Source organism: Saccopteryx bilineata, chromosome X, assembly GCF_036850765.1.
Source record: "Saccopteryx bilineata isolate mSacBil1 chromosome X, mSacBil1_pri_phased_curated, whole genome shotgun sequence".
Taxonomy (NCBI): domain Eukaryota; kingdom Metazoa; phylum Chordata; class Mammalia; order Chiroptera; family Emballonuridae; genus Saccopteryx; species Saccopteryx bilineata.
This window is the reverse complement of record NC_089502.1, coordinates 28,050,251-28,069,116: the sequence shown is the minus strand read 5'-3', so window position 1 is coordinate 28,069,116 and position 18,866 is coordinate 28,050,251.

The window sequence follows — 18,866 nt, the reverse complement described above, 5'->3', positions numbered from 1 at the left end:
CCTAGAAGAAGTGTGTGTGTGTGTGTGTGTATGTGTGTGTGTGTGTGTGTGTATTATTTCCTCAGGTACATTTGTTATGTAAATAAGGTTGTGGAATTAGTATTTATCCTTTGACTCTTAAATTTAATTCTGAGCTTTTCTCACCTTTCACTGTTTGTGGGCTCCGAGGAATTATGGGTTCTACTTGGGTGCTCTATTAATATAAAATACACCACTATGAAGTTTAGAAAATTAGTGGCCAGCCAATTCATTGGTTTGCTCAGCCTGGCCAAAGTTTTATTTTTGTAAGGGACAGTTAGGTAACTTGTCCTTAGAATTTTCAGATACTACTTGCAACCATGGTCAAAAATGATTATTTTTGAGGGTCATTCAGGGCAAGATGGCTGGGTCAGATGAAGCAGCAAAATACTTTAGTCTCTTGATCTTTGGTTAGTTGTGTTTCTCTGTCTAGGAAGAGCAGTGATATTGTTTACAAAGGGAACAATGAGCAACTCAAATAGTATACTAGACTATACATGAAATTTCCCACAGAATATTTATATTCTATTTTGGGAGGTAGACTTTTTGTTACCTTTCTTTCTGACTTGACTTTCAGGATAAGAGTTGCTGAATTTAAAACTTAATCACAGTAATGATCGCACTGTTAGTTTCTTGGTACAACTATAACTTCCTTTCTCATTAATGATATCTAATTTCTGTTTGGTACTTACTTAACTATTTCATCGATATTTATGTATTGCTGATGGTGCTTTAAATTCATTAGTACATAGAAAATATAAATACTTGGGGGAAGTTTTAATGAGGTGTCCCCAAGAATATGGAAATTGAAAGGACAAATTGCCCTCTGAAATCAGTACGTAGGTCAAGGTAGATCGATACAATCCTCTGAAATAAGATAGATTCAAGATCAGAGTTACTGTAATACTGTATTAATATACCTAAATTAAGTCCACATAAATAAGAAGAATGTGTGGTAAATTTAAAAGCTTAGAAGAAGGAGCCTCTGGAAAGCACATGTTAGTTGTGCTAACCCAAGTATGTTCAAGGCAAGAGAGAGCCTGAGCCAATTTACTTCTACTACATTGAACTGTTCCAATCATATGGATGTGTTGGGCCAGAAAAATTTTCCTTATACTGTTCTAGATTCTTTGAGTGGTTTACTAATTAAATTGACATAAGAGAGATTAAATGGAGAAAATATTTTTAATTTAATATGTATGGGAACCCCATAAAATATGAGACCTAAGGGCCAGTCAGACAGTTGAGGCTCATATGCCATCCTGAACTAAGGAATGGGGAGGGGCTTGGACCTTCAAAAAGGAGGAGGGTAATTCACAAGCCAGTAAGAGAAGCAGATGTTTGTTAATTAGATGTGTGCCCTGCTGAACAGCCAGAACAGTCAGACAAAGAGTTATCTCTGGTAATAGTGCTTTCTCTGAGTGAGGTCTATCTAAATTCTTTTAGGTAGTTAGAGGAGAGGTAAAAATTTTTCTTGAATCTGCTGGGTCTTGAGTGCCTTCCATTCAAAATAACACATATGCCAAAATTGTACTTTTTGGGTAGTATATCCTGCTACCTTTCAGATACATTAACCATTGTTTTCCAACTACCAGTCCATGGACCAGAGGTTGAAAAACTACATTAAGCTACCAAGATGGTTTTAAGCATTTGATTAACTTGATTCTCTTTGTTATAATTTCAAGTTCATGAGATAACCTTTTTAGTATGATGTGGTTTTTCATGCACCATAACTACAGGTAGAAAAATACACTGTTCATGTAAAATATGAATAATCTGGTGCTTGTCACAATTAATTCTCAGTATAAATTTTTAAAACACTTATTATGATTTGGCCTTCCATGTGGTGGGACTATTGGTAGAGAATTCTCTCATCATGCTGATTTGATCATTCCATTCCAAGTGACGGTTGTATTTTGCTTTGTCCATAAATGAATTGGCATTTTGGTACCTGTCTTATTCTGCGGAGCTAAATAAGGGTACATGCATTGCTGAAAGGTAGATTTGCTCTCAGTGAGCTGACAATACCTGTCTTCAGAGGTTGCAAGGCAGAGGGTCAAACTCAGGAACATGGTTAATTCACTGAAATAAAGCCCTTCAGGAGGCAGCCTGTAGCCTTTGTTTCATAATGGCATGCTGCGCAGCTGAAAATGAGCAGGCTTTGATTTAATAAAATGATAGGACTTTTAACTATGTCTTAGCGAAGCTTTGACTACCTAGGATATGTTTAGGCTTCATCACAAGCCTGTGATAAAATGTGATTACATTAACCATTTTCTATTTTTTCTGTGAAATGTTTGATCCATGCAAAGTAATATATTTAGCACATATTGTGAAATCACAATAATAAAATACAGTGGTACCTTGAGATACAAACAGACCAACATACAATTTTTTTTTTTAAGATATGAGCTCTGACTCAGTCTTTTTTGTTCTGGATCCGAGCAAAATTCTGAGATATGAGTCGTGATTCAGGAAGCTGCCGCTAGATGGCACGTTGGTGCACAGGTTCAGTATCAGCAGTTTGATATATGAGTTGACTGACTTATGAGCTCGGTTATAGAACAAAATATATTCGTATCTCAAGGTACCACTAATTCTAAACCACCAAATTACAACACAACTAGCAAATTACAAATACTATTGAAATTCCTGTGTTATTCCTACCATATCACTGCTGTATCTCAGAGGGAATTATTGTCCTGAATTCTGCATTAGTATTCCATTGAATTTCTTAGAGCTTTACCATATATGTAGAAATCCTTAAGCATTTATTGCTTATTTTTGCAAAATTTTAGCTTCATAAAAATTGTGGCCTGACCAAGCAGTGGCGCAGTGTATAAAGTGTGAGACTGGGACCCAGAGGACCCAGGTTTGAGGCCCTGAGTTCTCCACCTTGAGTGCAGGCTCATCTGGTTTGAGCAAGGCTCACTAGCCCAAGGTCACTGGTTTGAGCAAGGGGTCACTTGCTCTGCTGGAGCCTCCCAGTCAAGGCATATGTGAGAAAGCAATCAATGAACAATTAGGGTGCCACAACAAAAAAAATTGATGCTTCTCATCTCTCTCCCTTCCTGTCTGTCTGTCCCTCTCTCTGTTTCTGTCTCTGTCACAAGAAAAAAAGAAAAAAATTGTGTCATGCTGTATATATTTTCCTGGGACATGCCTTTTGTACCTTAAGTTATATTCTAAGGTCATTCTATGTCACTGCACCTATCTATAATTTATTCATTCTCACTGCTGTGTGAAGATATTGGAAAGTCTTCCAGTGAACATTTAGAATGTTGCTATGAATAGTGTTATAATTGTAAGATGTTAGGGCAAGTACCTAGGAATAGAATTTCGATATAGTAATGTATGCATGTCTTATACTTTTTCAGATAATAAAAAACTTTTTTTATTCCAAAGTGATCGAACACATTTATATTTCCAGCAATGTATGAGAGTTTCAGTTGTACCACATTCTTGCCAAAACTTAGTATTATAAAAATACTTTTTTCTTTAATTTGGTGAGTGTATCATATTAATTCAATTTAATTTTTCTTTATATTCTTTTGGTTATTACTGAGTCCAAGCACTTTTTCATATGCTTATTGGCAATTCAGATTTCATCTTTGAAATGCACATTCGTGTTTTTTTCCCCATTTTTATATTGGATATTGCTTTTCAATTTTATTTTTTGGAGTTATTAACATAATCTTTGTACTAATACTTTGTTGGTTACATGTGTTACCATGTCTTTCACCAGTCTGTGGTTTGTTGTTTTACTTTCTTTATGATGACTTTGATCATCAGAATTTATTGATTTAATGGGCTTAAATTTATTAATATTCCTTTATGATTTAAGCTTTTAGAAGCTTGTTAAAGGAATATTTCCCTGAGACATTAACATTTACTGCTCAAATTACCATTGTGTGAATTTCCAATATCTTCATTTTAGCAACCCATCTTCTTTCTACATATGTGGGAGTTCCAAAAAAATATGCAGTGAATGTGCTCACAAAGCTATCTGCACTCTATAGTTACCATGTTGCAAGTGTCCTGGTATTATTCTTATGTTTCACCCTCCCCTACAGTCAATAGCCATTGCCCTTTAAGCATTTTAGTTCCACCCAAGTTTAGCTCGCTTGTATTGAGATTATCTTTCAGAAGATTGTCAGCACCTGTGCCTAGGGAGCTACCTTCCAAAAGCACCTCTCAGTTGAGTGTCAGAGGGATGCTGGGCTCTGAGGAAATACGGAGAATGTCTGTTTCCTGGCTGTATATTACACCTTGTCCCTTAGGCACCAAAGCCACATTGCTGTTTGCATGCAAAGTCTTGTAACATCTTTTAACAAAAACAAAACTAAACAAAGCCTATGCTCATTTCTGTAGTCACAGTTAACTATTCAGATATGATACTTTTCGCATTCATCTAAAATCTAGAAACTTTTTTTTTTTTTAGAGAGAGAAAGAGAGAGAGGCAGAGGCAGAGGAGCAGAGAGGAACAGACAGGAAAGGAGAAAGATGAGTGGTATCAATTCATAGTTGCAGCACTTTAGTTGTTCATTGATTGCTATCTCATATGTGTCTTAACTGGGGGGGCTCCAGCTAAGCCAGTGACCCCTTGCTCAAGCTAGAAACCTTTGGATTCAAGCCAGTGACCATGGGGTAATGCCTATTATCCCATGCTCAAGCCGGTGACCCTGTTCTCAAGCTGGATGAGCACACACTCAAGCTGGCGACTTCAGAATTTTGAAACTGGGCCTTCAGCATCCCAGATCAATGCTCCATCCTTTGTGCCACCACCTGGTCAGGCCTAGTGACTTCTTTATACTTGCCCTAAAGTTGCATAAAACTTCAGAAATACAGTCCTTGCTCAACCATGAACAACAATTTATACTTCAAAACCAGAATACTTATCATGTATATTCAGTTCATTTGCTTTTCACAGCCTTTTATTCCAGTATAGGTGAAGAAAAGATCAGATCTACATACTCTTTTTGCATGGTTTTATTCTCTCAACTACCTGGGAAAAATATTTGGACAAAAAGACTTACTTATTATATAGGTCTTTTCTCTTGAACAAATATAATTTTCAGAGACAATCCAATATAAATTCATATTAAAATATTTAACTCTTTATAGTCCAGCTAATACACCTAATTTATTAAGCAGTACATTTGAAATTTTAATCTGTAGTCTCTGCATGTAACTTTAATAGTAAGTATACAATTTTACCACAGAAAAAAATGAAGGGATAGTCTGCCCAGAAACTGAACTGAAATCTTCATCTCTAGAGAGAACTTCTTACAGTCCTTAAAGTGACGAAAACTTCTATCCACTCCTTTAATTCATCAAAGATTTCAAGAAAGATCTTAGTGCCTGAATTTCAGGCCATACACTACATTTTCACTAGTAATAAGAGTTATAAAGTACAAAACAACTACCCAGGGACTAAATTGACCATGTAGAATAAGCAGTGTGGGACTGGGGCTGGAGATGATCTGAATTTGAATAGATCACCCCTTAGCTATTGTCTTTAAGTAGTTGTGGAAGGTTAAAGATTACTTCAAATTCTTTGACGTTTCCCCTGTGACATGTGGTATCGGTTTCTCTTAAATTTGCATCTGGGCTAGCTAGTCCCTGTTCTGGCTAATGGAATACAGTGGAAATGATGGCATGCCAGTTCCGGGTCTAGCTGGTAAGGGGACTGTCAGCTTCTACTTTGGTTTTATTGACCACTGAGACACCATGTAAGAGGTCTCAATACCTTGCTGAGAAAAAATGTGGAGAAGCCTTGAGACACGAGAGAGAAAAAGGTGTCCCACTGAGATTAGTCTTTCAACCATCCTTGACAGGGTGCCAGAAATATGAGTGAAGCCACCAGCTGAATACCACTAAGAGACCACAGTTGTTGTCATATGGAATGGATCTACCAACTAGTCAACCTCCTCTGGAATTCATAACCCATAAAATCATAAGATATTATAAAATGGTTGTTTTAAGTCACTAAGTTTTGGAGGTTGTTTGTTATGAAGCAAATTGATTACTGAAACATGATTGTTACCATGTGAAGAAAACTAGCAACTGAAATCAGAATCATTTGTATTCTTTGTAGTTCCATATATCTAAACATGAGAATTAAGTGTATATTGTTCTTATTACAGACATTTGGTACAATCATTCTTAACACATTCTTTTGTTCATTTCATAAAGTTATGAATTAAATAACCCCTTTAGGGATTGTTTAATATAATCTGAATAAAGCTGACCACTCTAAATAAATCCAAAAGAAAACAGAAATCCACCCCCTAGAAAAACTGTGAAAGTATTGTTTTTAATAATGTTTAAAAAAATTTTTTTATTTATTCATTTTAGAAAGGAGAGAGAGGGGGGAGAGAGAGAGAGGAGAGAGAGAAGGGGGGAGCAGCAGGAAGCATCAACTTCCATATGTGCCTTGACCAGGCAAGCCCAGGGTTTTGAACCAGCGACCTCAGCATTTCCAGGTCAATGCTTTATCCACTGCGCCACCATAGGTCAGGCTAATGTTTTTTGAAGTGGCACCAAAGAGGAAGAAAATAAAAACCAAGAGAAACTTCTTAAAAATCTTTACTTCCTGCCTCTTCTAATATTGTATACAATGTGATAGTTGCCCTTCATCTCTTATCTACTCTCCCTGAAATTACCCAAGATCTGGTTGTCTGTGTTGGCTCTTCTATACCTTGTTCATTCTTTCTCCATGTCTACTCTGATCTAATTTTACATCTTATGAGTGACTGTCTGCCCTTTCTAAAATCAATAAAGTCATCCTTTGACTGCTGCAGTTTAATGTCTTTGCCTATTATCCTATTCTGAAAATCAGAAGTTCAAAAGGCAAGTTGTTAGGCATAGATGCTTCCTTTGAGATAATGTATGGCTGTGAACTCAAGCATTTGTATATTTTGTCCTGTAACATAAAAACAAAATTTCATTTGGGTGAATATCATCTGTATTAAATAACTATTTATGGCATTAAAATATATAAACTTCAAATTTACCGCGTTTTTTTTTTTTTTTTAAGTGAGAGGAGGGGAGATAATGAGACAGTTTACCGCATATGCCCCGACCAGGATTCACCCAGCAGTCCCGTCTGTGGTCAATGTTTTAATCAGCCAAGATATTTTTAACACCTGAGGCTGATGAGCTTGGACCAGCTGAGCTATCCTTAGTGCCCAGGGCCAACGCTCAGTCACTGGCTGTGGGAGAGGAAGAGGGAGTCCTTCTGTGTCCTGACTGGGAATCAAACCCGGGATGTGAATATGCAGGGCTGGTGCTCTATTCACTAAGCCAACTGGCCAGGGCCGAAATTTACCAATTTCTGTGTACAATTTTATGTAGTTACATTGACAAAGATGTGCAACTATCACCACTATCTTATTTCCAAAATATATTTTCACTCTAAACAGAAACTCTATATCTATTAAGCAATAACTCCCCATACTACCCTTAATTCAAGCCCTGGTGACCTCTAAACTACTTTCTTTTTATATGAAATTGCCTATTCTAGATATTTAATAAAAGTGAAACCATACACTATTGTCATTTTGTGTCTGGCTTATTTCATATAACATAATGTTTTCAAGGCTTATCCACATTGTAGCATGTATCAGAAATTCATTTCTTTTTATGGCTGAATAATATTCCATTGTATCTATATACAGTTCGTTCACCTGGATTCTGTTTTTGAGAATTCACCTACTCACTAAGATTTATTTGTAATCTCTAAATGAATACTTATGGAAAATTTGTACTCACAGTGGCAAAAAAGGTTAAATTTTCTGATATACTTGCTTCCAGCTATGGCTGAACAGGGTGATGCTCTCCCTTACTGTTTTACCTTTCATTCTGTAAATATTTTCTCTGCAATCTACTTAGTGAAATTGTTTTAGTATTTCATTTTTTTTGGACCATTTTTCAACTTAAAGTTGTATGCAAGCTGTGTTGAAGTGCTGCTGCCTAATGTTTCTAAGAAAAAATAGGCTATGATGTGCCTTATGGAAAAAAATATATATGTATTAGATTATCTTTGCTCAGGTATGAGTTATAGTGCTGTTGGCTGTGAGTTCAGTGTTAATGGATTAACAATAAATATCAAATAAGAAACACACATAAACAAAGTTAGGTAGTGATTGAATAATTAAATTATTGTGACTAGAAGCTTATAGCAACCTAACCCTGAATTTCCTCTAAGATCAATGGTTCAGTATTTGTTAATTCAGCGTTCACAGAAACTGTATAATAACCATGAATAAAAAGAAAAGATTATAGCACATTTAGCTTAACCATCTGTCTTTTAATGAAAACATAGAATATTTTCACCTATTATGAATGTACTAGAAGCATTAGTGTACAAGTATTTGAGTCCTGTTTTCAATTTTGGGTATATATCTAGGAGTCATGTGACAATTCTATGTTTAACTGCTTGAGGAACCACTAAACTGTTTTCCATAGTGGAAGAACCATTTTACATTCTCATCAGCAATATTTTAGGGTTCTAATTTTTCTATATCTTTACCAATACATATTTTCTTTGCTTTAAAAATTGTATCAATCTCAGTAAATGTGACATGATCTCTAGTGAGGTGGTTTTGGTTTGCATGCCTAATGACCATTAATACTAGGCATTTTTCATATGCTTATTGGACATGTGTATACCTTTGGAGAAATGTGTACTACTGTTCTTTGTCCATTGAAATGGTTTTGATCCTTTTTGTTAAATGTTTTTGTATATTCTGGATTTTAAAACATTATTAGCTGTATATATTTATAAATATATATTTTCAAACAAATTTTCCAATTCTGGTAGATTGCTTTTCTCATTCTCTTGTACTACCCTTTGCACAAATGTTTTAATTTTTTTAAATAAATATGTATTTTATATTTTTAAATTACAGTTGATGTGCAATATTATATTAGTTTCCGATATACAACCCTGTGATTAGACATTTACATAATTTACAAAGTGATTACCCTGATAAATCTAGTACCCATCTGACACCATAGATAGTTATTACAATATTATTGACTATGTTTCCTATGGTGTACTTTGTATACCCATGACTCTTCTGTAACTACTAATTTGTACTTCTTAATCCCTTTGTCTTTTCACCCATAGCCCTGACCCTCTTCCCATGTGGCAACTATCAAAATATTCTTTGTATTTATAAGTTTGTTTCTGTTCTGCTTTTTTATTTTGTTTCTTAGATACACACATAAAAATCATCCAGCATTTGTCTTTCTGTGTCTGACTTATTTCATTCAGTCCAATACCCTCTATGTTCATCAATGTTGTTACAGCTGGCAAGATTTCATGTTTTCATGACTGAGTCATATCCCATTGTATATATGCACCACTTCTTTATTCATTATTTGTGGACACTTAGATTGCTTCCATATCTTAGCTATTGTAAATAATGCTGCAATGAACATATGTCTTTCTGATTTAATGTTTTGAGTTCAGATAAAAACCCGGAAGTAAAATTAGTGGATCCTTTTTTGTCGTTTTGGTATAGCCTTTGTTTTAAAGTCTATTTTGTCTGGTATAAATATTGCTACCACAGCTTTTTGTTTGTTTCTATTTTCATGAAATATCGTTTTCTATTTCCTTTACTTTCAGTCTGGGTGTGTATTTCAATCTGAAGTGTGTCTTTTTTAGACAGCATGTGTGAGGGTCCTGTTTTGCTATCCATTTAGCCACTCTACATCTTTTGATTGGAGCATTTTATCTATTCACATTTAAAGTAATTATTGATATTATGTAGTTATTGCCATTGTATTATTCATATTATTTATCTTTCTATTTTCTTCTCCTTCTTAAAGAAGATTGACCCTTTAACATTTCTTGTAATACTGGTTTAGCAGTAGTGAACTCTTTCAGGTTTTCTTGTCTGGGAAGCTCTTTATCTGTCCTTTGATTCTAAATGATAGCTTTGCTAGGTGGAATATTTTGGTTGTAGGTTCTTGCTTTTCAACACTTTGTATATTTTGTGCCAGCCCCTTCTGGCCTGCAGAGTTTCTGTTGAGAAATCAACTAACAGTCTTATTGGAGCTCACTTGTAGGTAACTGCTTTCCTGTAGCTGCTTTTAAAATTCTTCCTTTGTCTTTAACCTTTGACCTTTTAATTATGATTTGTTTTGGTGTAGGCCTCTTTGAATTCATCTTGTTTGGGACACTCTGCACTTTCTGGACTTGGATGTTTATTTTCTTCATCTAGTTAGGAAGTTTTCTGTCATTATATTTCAAATTCTTGCTCTATCTCTCATCTCCTTCTGGTATCACATTGAGGCAAATATTGATACCCTTGAAGTTGTCCCAGAAAGTCATTAAATTGTCCTCATTTTTTGGATTATTTTGGGGGGGTTGGATTTGACGGTTTTTGCTCCCTTATCTCCCAAGTTACTGAATTGATCAGCTTCTTTATCTACTCTGCTGTGATTGATTTCCTATAATGTATTATTTATTTCTGACTGGTTATTTTTGTTTTCTATCTCCAATTTTATGTTTCCTAATCTCTTTGTTGAAGTTCTAAGTTAATCTACTCATTCCGTTAGTTTTTTTTTTTGTATTTCTTTTTCTTTTTTTTTTTTTTTATAATTTTATTTTTTTTAATGGGGTGACATCAATAAATCAGGATACATATATTCAAAGATAACAAGTCCAGGTTATCTTGTCGTTCAATTATGTTGCATACCCACCACCCAAAGTCAGATTGTCCTCCGTCACCCTCTATCTTGTTCTCTCTGTGCCCCTCCCCCTCCCCCTTTCCCTCTCCCATTCCCCCTCCCCCCTGTAACCACCACACTCTTATCAATGTCTCTTAGTTTCACTATTATGTCCCACCTACATATGGAATAATACAGTTCCTGGTTTTTTCTGATTTACTTATTTCGCTTCGTATCATGTTATCAAGATCCCACCATTTTGCTGTAAATGTTCCGATGTCATCATTTCTTATGGCTGAGTAGTATTCTATAGTGTATATGTGCCACATCTTCTTTATCCAGTCATCTATTGATGGGCTTTTTGGTTGTTTCCATGTCCTGGCCACTGTGAACAATGCTGCAATAAACATGGGGCTGCATGTGTCTTTACGTATCAATGTTTCTGAGTTTTTGGGATATAACCCAGTAGAGGAATTGCTGGGTCATAAGGTAGTTCTATTTTCAGTTTTTTGAGGAACCACCATACTTTCTTCCATAATGGTTGTACTACTTTACATTCCCACCAACAGTGGATGAGGGTTCCTTTTTCTCCACAGCCTCTCCAACATTTGCTATTACCTGACTTGCTAATAACAGCTAATCGAACAGGTGTGAGGTGGTATCTCATTGCCGTTTTGATTTGCATTTCTCTAATAACTAAAGAAGATGAGCATCTTTTCATATATCTGTTGGCCATTTGTATTTCTTCCTGGGAGAAGTGTCTATTCATATCCTCTTCCCATTTTTTTATTGGATTGTTTGTTTGTTTGTTGTTGAGTTTTATGAGTTCTTTGTATATTTTGGATATTAAGCCCTTATCTGAGCTGTTGTTTGAAAATATCATTTCCCATTTAGTTGGCTTTCTGTTTATTTTGTTATCAGTTTCTCTTGCTGAGCAAAAACTTCTTAGTCTGATGTAGTCCCATTCATTAATTTTTGCCTTCACTTCTCTTGCCATTGGAGTCAAATTCATAAAATGCTCTTTAAAACCCAGGTCCATGAGTTGAGTACCTATGTCTTCTTCTATGTACTTAATTGTTTCAGGTCTTATGTTTAGATCTTTGATCCATTTTGAGTTAATTTTTGTACAGGGGGAGAGACTGTAGTCCAGTTTCATTCTTTTGCATGTGGCTTTCCAGTTTTCCCAGCACCATTTATTGAAGAGGCTTTCTTTTCTCCATTGTGTGTTGTTGGCCCCTTTATTAAAAATTATTTGACTATATATATGTGGTTTTATTTCTGGACTTTCTATTCTGTTCCATTGGTCTGAGTGTCGATTTTTCTGCCAATACCATGCTGTTTTGATTGTCGTGGCCCTATAATAGAGTTTGAAGTCAGGTATTGTTATGCCCCCAGCTTCATTCTTTTTCTTTAGGATTGCTTTGGCTATTCGGGGTTTTTTATACTTCCATATAAATCTGATGATTTTTTGCTCTATTTCTTTAAAAAATGTCATTGGAAGTTTGATGGGAATTGCTTTAAATTTGTATATTGCTTTGGGTAATATAGCCATCTTGATTATATTTATTCTTCCTAGCCAAGAACAAGGTATATTCTTCCATCTCATTATATCTTTTTCAATTTCCCTTAACAATGGTTTATAGTTTTCATTATATAAGTCCTTTACATTCTTTGTTATGTTTATTCCTAAGTATTTTATTTTTTTTGTTGCAATCGTGAAGGGGATTATTCTTTTGAGTTCGTTCTCAGTTGTTTCATTGTTGGCATATAGAAAGGCTATTGACTTCTGTATGTTAATTTTGTATCCTGCGACCTTACTGTATTGGCTTATTGTTTCTAGTAGTCTTTTTGTGGATTCTTTGGGGTTTTCGATGTATAGGATCATATCATCTGCAAAAAGTGATACCTTTACTTCTTCTTTTCTGATATGGATGCCTTTTATTTCTTTGTCTTGTCTGATTGCTCTGGCTAGAACCTCTAGTACCACATTAAATAAGAGTGGAGAGAGTGGACAACCCTGTCTTGTTCCTGATTTAAGGGGGAAAGCCTTCAGTTTAGTGCCATTTAATATGATGTTAGCTGATGGTTTATCATATATGGCCTTTATCATGTTGAGATATTTTCCTTCTATACCCATTTTGTTGAGAGTCTTAAACATAAACTTGTGTTGTATTTTATCGAAAGCCTTTTCTGCATCTATTGATAAGATCATGTGGTTTTTGTTCTTTGTTTTGTTGATATGGTGTATTATGTTAACCGTTTTACGTATGTTGAACCATCCTTGAGATTCTGGGATGAATCCCACTTGATCATGATGTATTATTTTTTTAATATGTTGTTGTATTCGATTTGCTAGTATTTTGTTTAGTATTTTAGCATCTGTATTCATTAGAGATATTGGTCTGTAGTTTTCTTTTTTTGTGCCATCCTTGCCTGGTTTTGGTATGAGGGTTATATTGGCCTCATAAAATGTGTTTGGAAGTATTGCTTCTTCTTCAATTTTTTGGAAGACTTTGAGTAGAATAGGAACCAAGTCTTCTTGGAATGTTTGATAAAACTCACTGGTATAGCCGTCAGGGCCTGGACTTTTATTTTTGGGGAGGTTTTTAATGGTTTTTTCTATTTCTTCTCTACTGATAGGTCTGTTTAGGCTTTCTGCTTCTTCTTGACTCAGTCTAGGAAGGTTGTATTTTTCTAGGAATTTATCCATTTTTTCTAGGTTGTTGAATTTAGTGGCATAAAGTTTTTCATAGTATTCTACAATAATTCTTTGTATATCTACGGTGTCCGTGGTGATTTCTCCCCTTTCATTTTGGATTTTGTTTATATGAGTTCTTTCTCTTTTTTCCTTGGTAAGTCTTGCCAAGGGTTTGTCAATTTTGTTGATCTTTTCAAAGAACCAGCTCCTTGTTCTATTAATTTTTTCTATAGTTTTTCTGTTCTCTAATTCATTTATTTCTGCTCTGATTTATATTATCTCCTTTCTTCAGCTGGTTTTGGGTTGTCTTTGTTCTTCTTTTTCTAGTTCCTTAAGGTGAGAAGGTAAGTGGTTCACTTGGGCTCTCTCTTGTTTGTTCATATATGCCTGAAGCGATATGAACTTCCCTCTTATCACTGCTTTTGCTGCATCCCATAGATTCTGATATGTCGTATTGTCATTTTCATTAGTCTGTATATATCTTTTGATCTCTGCACTTATTTCTTCTTTGACCCAGTCATTTTTTAAAAGTATATTGTTTAGTTTCCACATTTTTGTGGGATTTTTTTCCTCTTTTTTGCAGTTGAATTCTAGTTTCAAGGCTTTATGATCAGAAAATATGCTTGGTACAACTTCAATTTTTCTGAATTTGCTGATGTTGTTTTTGTGGCCCAACATATGGTCAATTCTTGAGAATGATCCATGTACACTGGAGAAAAATGTATACTCAGTCACTTTGGGATGAAATGTCCTGTAGATGTCTATCATATCCAGGTGCTCTAGTGTTTTGTTTAAGGCCACTATGTCTTTGTTGATTCTCTGTTTGGATGACCGATCTAGAGCCGTCAGCGGTGTATTGAGGTCTCCAAGTATGATTGTATTTTTGTCAGTTTTTGTTTTAAGATCAATAAGTAGCTGTCTTATATATTTTGGTGCTCCTTGGTTTGGTGCATATATATTAAGAATTGTTATGTCTTCTTGATTCAGTGTCCCCTTAGCCATTATGAAATGGCCATTTTTGTCTCTGAGTACTTTTCCTGTCTTGTAGTCAGCATTATCCAATATGAGTATTGCTACACCTGCTTTTTTTTGGATGTTATTTTCTTGGAGTATTGTTTTCCAGCCTTTCACTTTGAATTTGTTTTTATCCTTGTTACTTAGATGAGTTTCCTGTAGGCAGCATACAGTTGGATTTTCTTTTTTAATCCATTCTGCTACTCTGTGCCTTTTTATTGGTGAGTTTAATCCGTTTACATTTAGTGTAATTATTGATACTTGTGAGTTCCCTATTGCCATTTTATATCTTGCTTTCTGTTAGTTTTGTTTCTTGTTTGATCCTTCTCTTTCGTTTTTCTATCTTTTGTTTTTATTTGGTTGTATTCCATACATCTTTCCTCTGTTGCTATCTTTTTTATCTCATGTGCTTCTGTGGTGGTTTTTTCAATGGTGGTTACCTTTGAGTAATGAAAAGGGTCCCTACCCTGTTCATTGTAGCGAACTATTTTGTGAGTACTTTTGCACTCCATCGTCCTTTGCTACTGTTAATCTCCATCTTCTCCCCCTCTTTCTTTTTGTTGTTGTCACAGTTTAAATTTGGTTTTATGGTGTTCTTCTTGGGGCTTTTACTTGTGGCTCTGTTTTTTTTTGTTCTTTGTATCTGATTGGAGAACCCCCTTTAGTAATTCCTGGAGTGGGGGTTTTCTGATGATAAATTCCCTCATCTTTTCTGTATCTGTGAATGTTTTTATTTCTCCTTTGTATTTGAAGGATAGCTTTGATGGGTATAGTATTCATGGCTGAAAGTTCCTCTCTTTCAGGACTTTAAATATTGGGGTCCACTCTCTTCTAGCTTGTAGAGTTTCTGCTGAGAAATCTGATGATAATCTAATGGGCCTTCCTTTATATGTTGTATTCTTCTTTTCCCTGGTTGCCTTGAGAATTTTTTCTTTGCTGTTGGTTTGTGTCAATTTCATTATGATATGCCTTGGAGTAGGTTTGTTGGGGTTAAGAAAACTCGGAGTTCTGTTTGCTTCTTGAACTTGAGGCTTTAGTTCTTTCCACAGGCTTGGGAAGTTCTCATCTATTATTTGTTTGAGTATGTTCTCCATTCCATTTTCTCTCTCTTCTCCCTCTGCTATACCTATTATTCTTATGTTATTCTTTTTGATGGAGTCAGATAATTCTTGTAGGGCTATCACATTTTTTTTAATTTTTGAGTCTCTTTCTTCTTCTCTCTGTTGTGCCTCAAGTTGCTTGTCTTCTATTTCACTAATGCTCTCTTCTATCTGACCTGTTCTATTAGCTAAGCTTGTTATTTTGTTTTTTAGCTCGTGAATTGAGTTTTTCATCTCTGTTTGATTTGTTTTTATAGTTTCAATTTCCTTGGACATATATTCTTTGTGTTCATTGAGTTGTTTTCTGAGCTCCCTAAATTGCCTTTCTGTGTTTTCTTGTATATCTCGGAGGATTTTTAGTATTTCTATCTTGAATTCTCTGTCATTTAGCTCCAAGATTTCCAATATATTAAATTTTTTCTCCATAGATTTTTCCTCATCTAGCTGTGTTACCTCTCTTTCTTTTGTATCCATGATATTCGATTTTCTCTTCCTTAATGGCATCTGAGGGTGGTTTTCTTGATAGTATTAATGAGATTTAATAAAGAATAAAAAGTTAAAAAAAATAAAAATAAAAAAAATAAAAAATCGAAAAGAGTTGTTTTTTTAATAAAAAATTAATAATGAAATAAAGAAAAATAAAATAAAAATTAAAAAAAAAGGAAATTATTCCCCCCCTCCTTTTTTCCTCTCCTCTCCTCTACCCTCTTTTTTGAGAAAATCTTGTGGTGGACTGTGAATTATAACAAACAATGCCTGTGATGGAGGGCCTGAATTGGGGAAAAGTAATAAAGGGGCAAAAAAAAAATAGAAAGAAAAAAAAAAAGGAAAGAAAAAAGAAAAAAAAAGAGCGTATGGACCCACAAAAAGCAAATAAGGAAAAAATTGGGGTCAAGAATGAAATGATTTGCTTTTAGGTGTTGGTTGTCTAAGAGTTATGATGAGAGGAATAAGAGGAAAATGGAAAAATGGGCGGACAAATTAAAAAATTACTATTGTATTTAGTGGAACAAGAACTAGATAATATGGAGAGCCAGGGATGAGAGCACTGCTAGTGAGTTAAAAAGGTGAAGTAAAAACCCCTCAAAATGCCAGAAACATAGGTTTGAGTCCCAGATAAGATAATTTGTTTGTTATTGAGGTTTGAATGAGAGGAGATGTAAAGGAGAAAGGAAGAAACTAATATAGAGGGAGAAAAGAAAGAGAGTGAGAGAAAAAAAGAGGTAACCACTAAAAGAAGAAAAAAGAAAGGAGAGAGAGAGAGAGAGAGTTAAGGGTTTTGGAGTGCAACCCTCATAGAGAGAAAGGAAGAGAAGAGAAAAGATAATTGGAGATGTAACACTTATGGGTAGTGTAGTTCAAGGAGAGGAGAGAGTAAGACCGGTAGAGAGTTAATCGGCCAAATTGGAGGAGGAAAAAAAAGTATCAAGAATGAAGATAAGAGAAACAAACGAACAAATATAATAAAATGGGATAGGTTATAAAGTCTGCAGATTATTCTTGATTTTGAGAGGTTATCTTCTTGCTTTTTCTTTTCTCTCCCTCTTCCTGGTCGGTGACTCTGTACCCCAGGTTCTGCCCCTTTGGCACGCTCAGGTAGAGGTTTGCAGTTGACAAGTCTCTATGGCAATGTCATGTATTGTGCTTTAGTCTCATTGGCAGTTGAAGCTCAATAGCATTTATAGGCTCCGACAGTGAGAGAGTCCGTGTAACACAAGCGGGCGCCCACTTCTGGGGCGCTTGGAGGAAACTCTCACTCACTGTCTGCGACCAGGATATCCAGCCAGCAGTCTCATGCTCTGAGTGAAACCCCCAACCGCAGGGAAAAGTTGTAGCGTTGGAATTGAGTCTCACTCCGTCCCCGTGCGCGGCTTTTGCAAGGCGCTGGGGCGGCTCGAGATTCCGCTTTGGCCCACACAAAGGCCCCTGACTCTGCCCCTCTGTGCGATAACACGGGCGTGCACTGCCAAGGCACTCGGAGGAATTGCTCACTCTTTATCTGCGCGCGCAAACCAGGATATGAGGCCGGCCGAGGTTCCCTCTGAGTGAAACACCCTCCAGCATGGAAAATCTCCACCGTTGGAATTGAGTCTCGCTCCGTCCCCATGCGCGGCTTTTGCAAGGCGCTGGGGCGGCCCAAGATTCCGCTTTGGCCCACACAAAGGCCCCTGACTCTGCCCCTCTGTGCTATAACACGGGCGCGCACTGCCGAGGCACTCAGAGGAATTGCTCACTCCTTATCTGCATGCGCAAACCAGGATATGAGGCCGGCCGCGTTTCCCTGAGTGAAACCCTCACCAGCACGGAAAATTTCCACCGTTGGAATTAGTTCTCACTCCCTCCCGTGCGTGGCTTTCCCAGGAAGAAATTCTCGCCCACTAACTGCGCACCGACCAGGAGACCGGGTAAAATGGCCGCTCTGCTTTTCTTTCTTTGTTTGGGTTTGGCGCAAGTGTTAGCTTGTATTGCCCGGGTTGCCACAGGATCAGTTTTTCCTCGGCTTGGATCTCCGTGCCACAGCCTGGTTCAGCCGTTTGTGCCGTGGCCTGGATCTATTCACCCCCTTTGCCCGCCTCAGTTTCTATATTCACAGTTACCAGAGAAAGCCGCCCTGTTTAGGTTAGTGAGGAAGGAGGAGCATTTCTTACTCCCTATTTCCTTCGGGCTTTGGTTATATATTTAGCCAATTTTTCACTCAATCATACCTTTGGGTGTATTGCGAAGCATCTGGAAGCTCCAAGTATAGGTTTTTCTGTTTCTGGTTGAAGATCTTGTTGAGTTTTGGGGGAGATTTATCGGTATCGCTTCCTACCCCGCCATTACTCTGACGTCATCTCCATTCCGTTAGTTTTTGAGCATCCTTATACAAGTGTTCTGAACTCTACATCTGGTAGATTGCTTGTTTCTTTTTTTTTTTTTTTTTTTTTTTTTTAGTTCTTGTGGAAATCTATTCTGTTCTTTCAATTGGGACATGTTTTTATGTCTCCTCATTTTGGTTGTCTCCCTGTATTTGTTTCTTTATATTAGGTTGAGATGCTACATCTCCCAATCTTGGTAAAATGGCCTTACATAACAGGTATCCTTTAGGTCCAGTGGTATAGACCTCCCAGTTACCCTAGCTGGCTGCTCCTGGTGCACCCTCCACCCCATGTGGGCTGTGTGAATCCTTCTGTTGTAGTTGAACCTTGATTGCTGTTGGCATGTCGGTAGAACGGGGGAAATTTACCCCTAGGCCAATTGGCTGTGAATACTAACTAGCCTTGACTACCATAGAATATCTGCAGGGATCAACTCCATATAACAGGACTTGCTTCAGTGGGGTTCTGGTGAGTAACAGGCCTTCTCTTTGAGTGTGT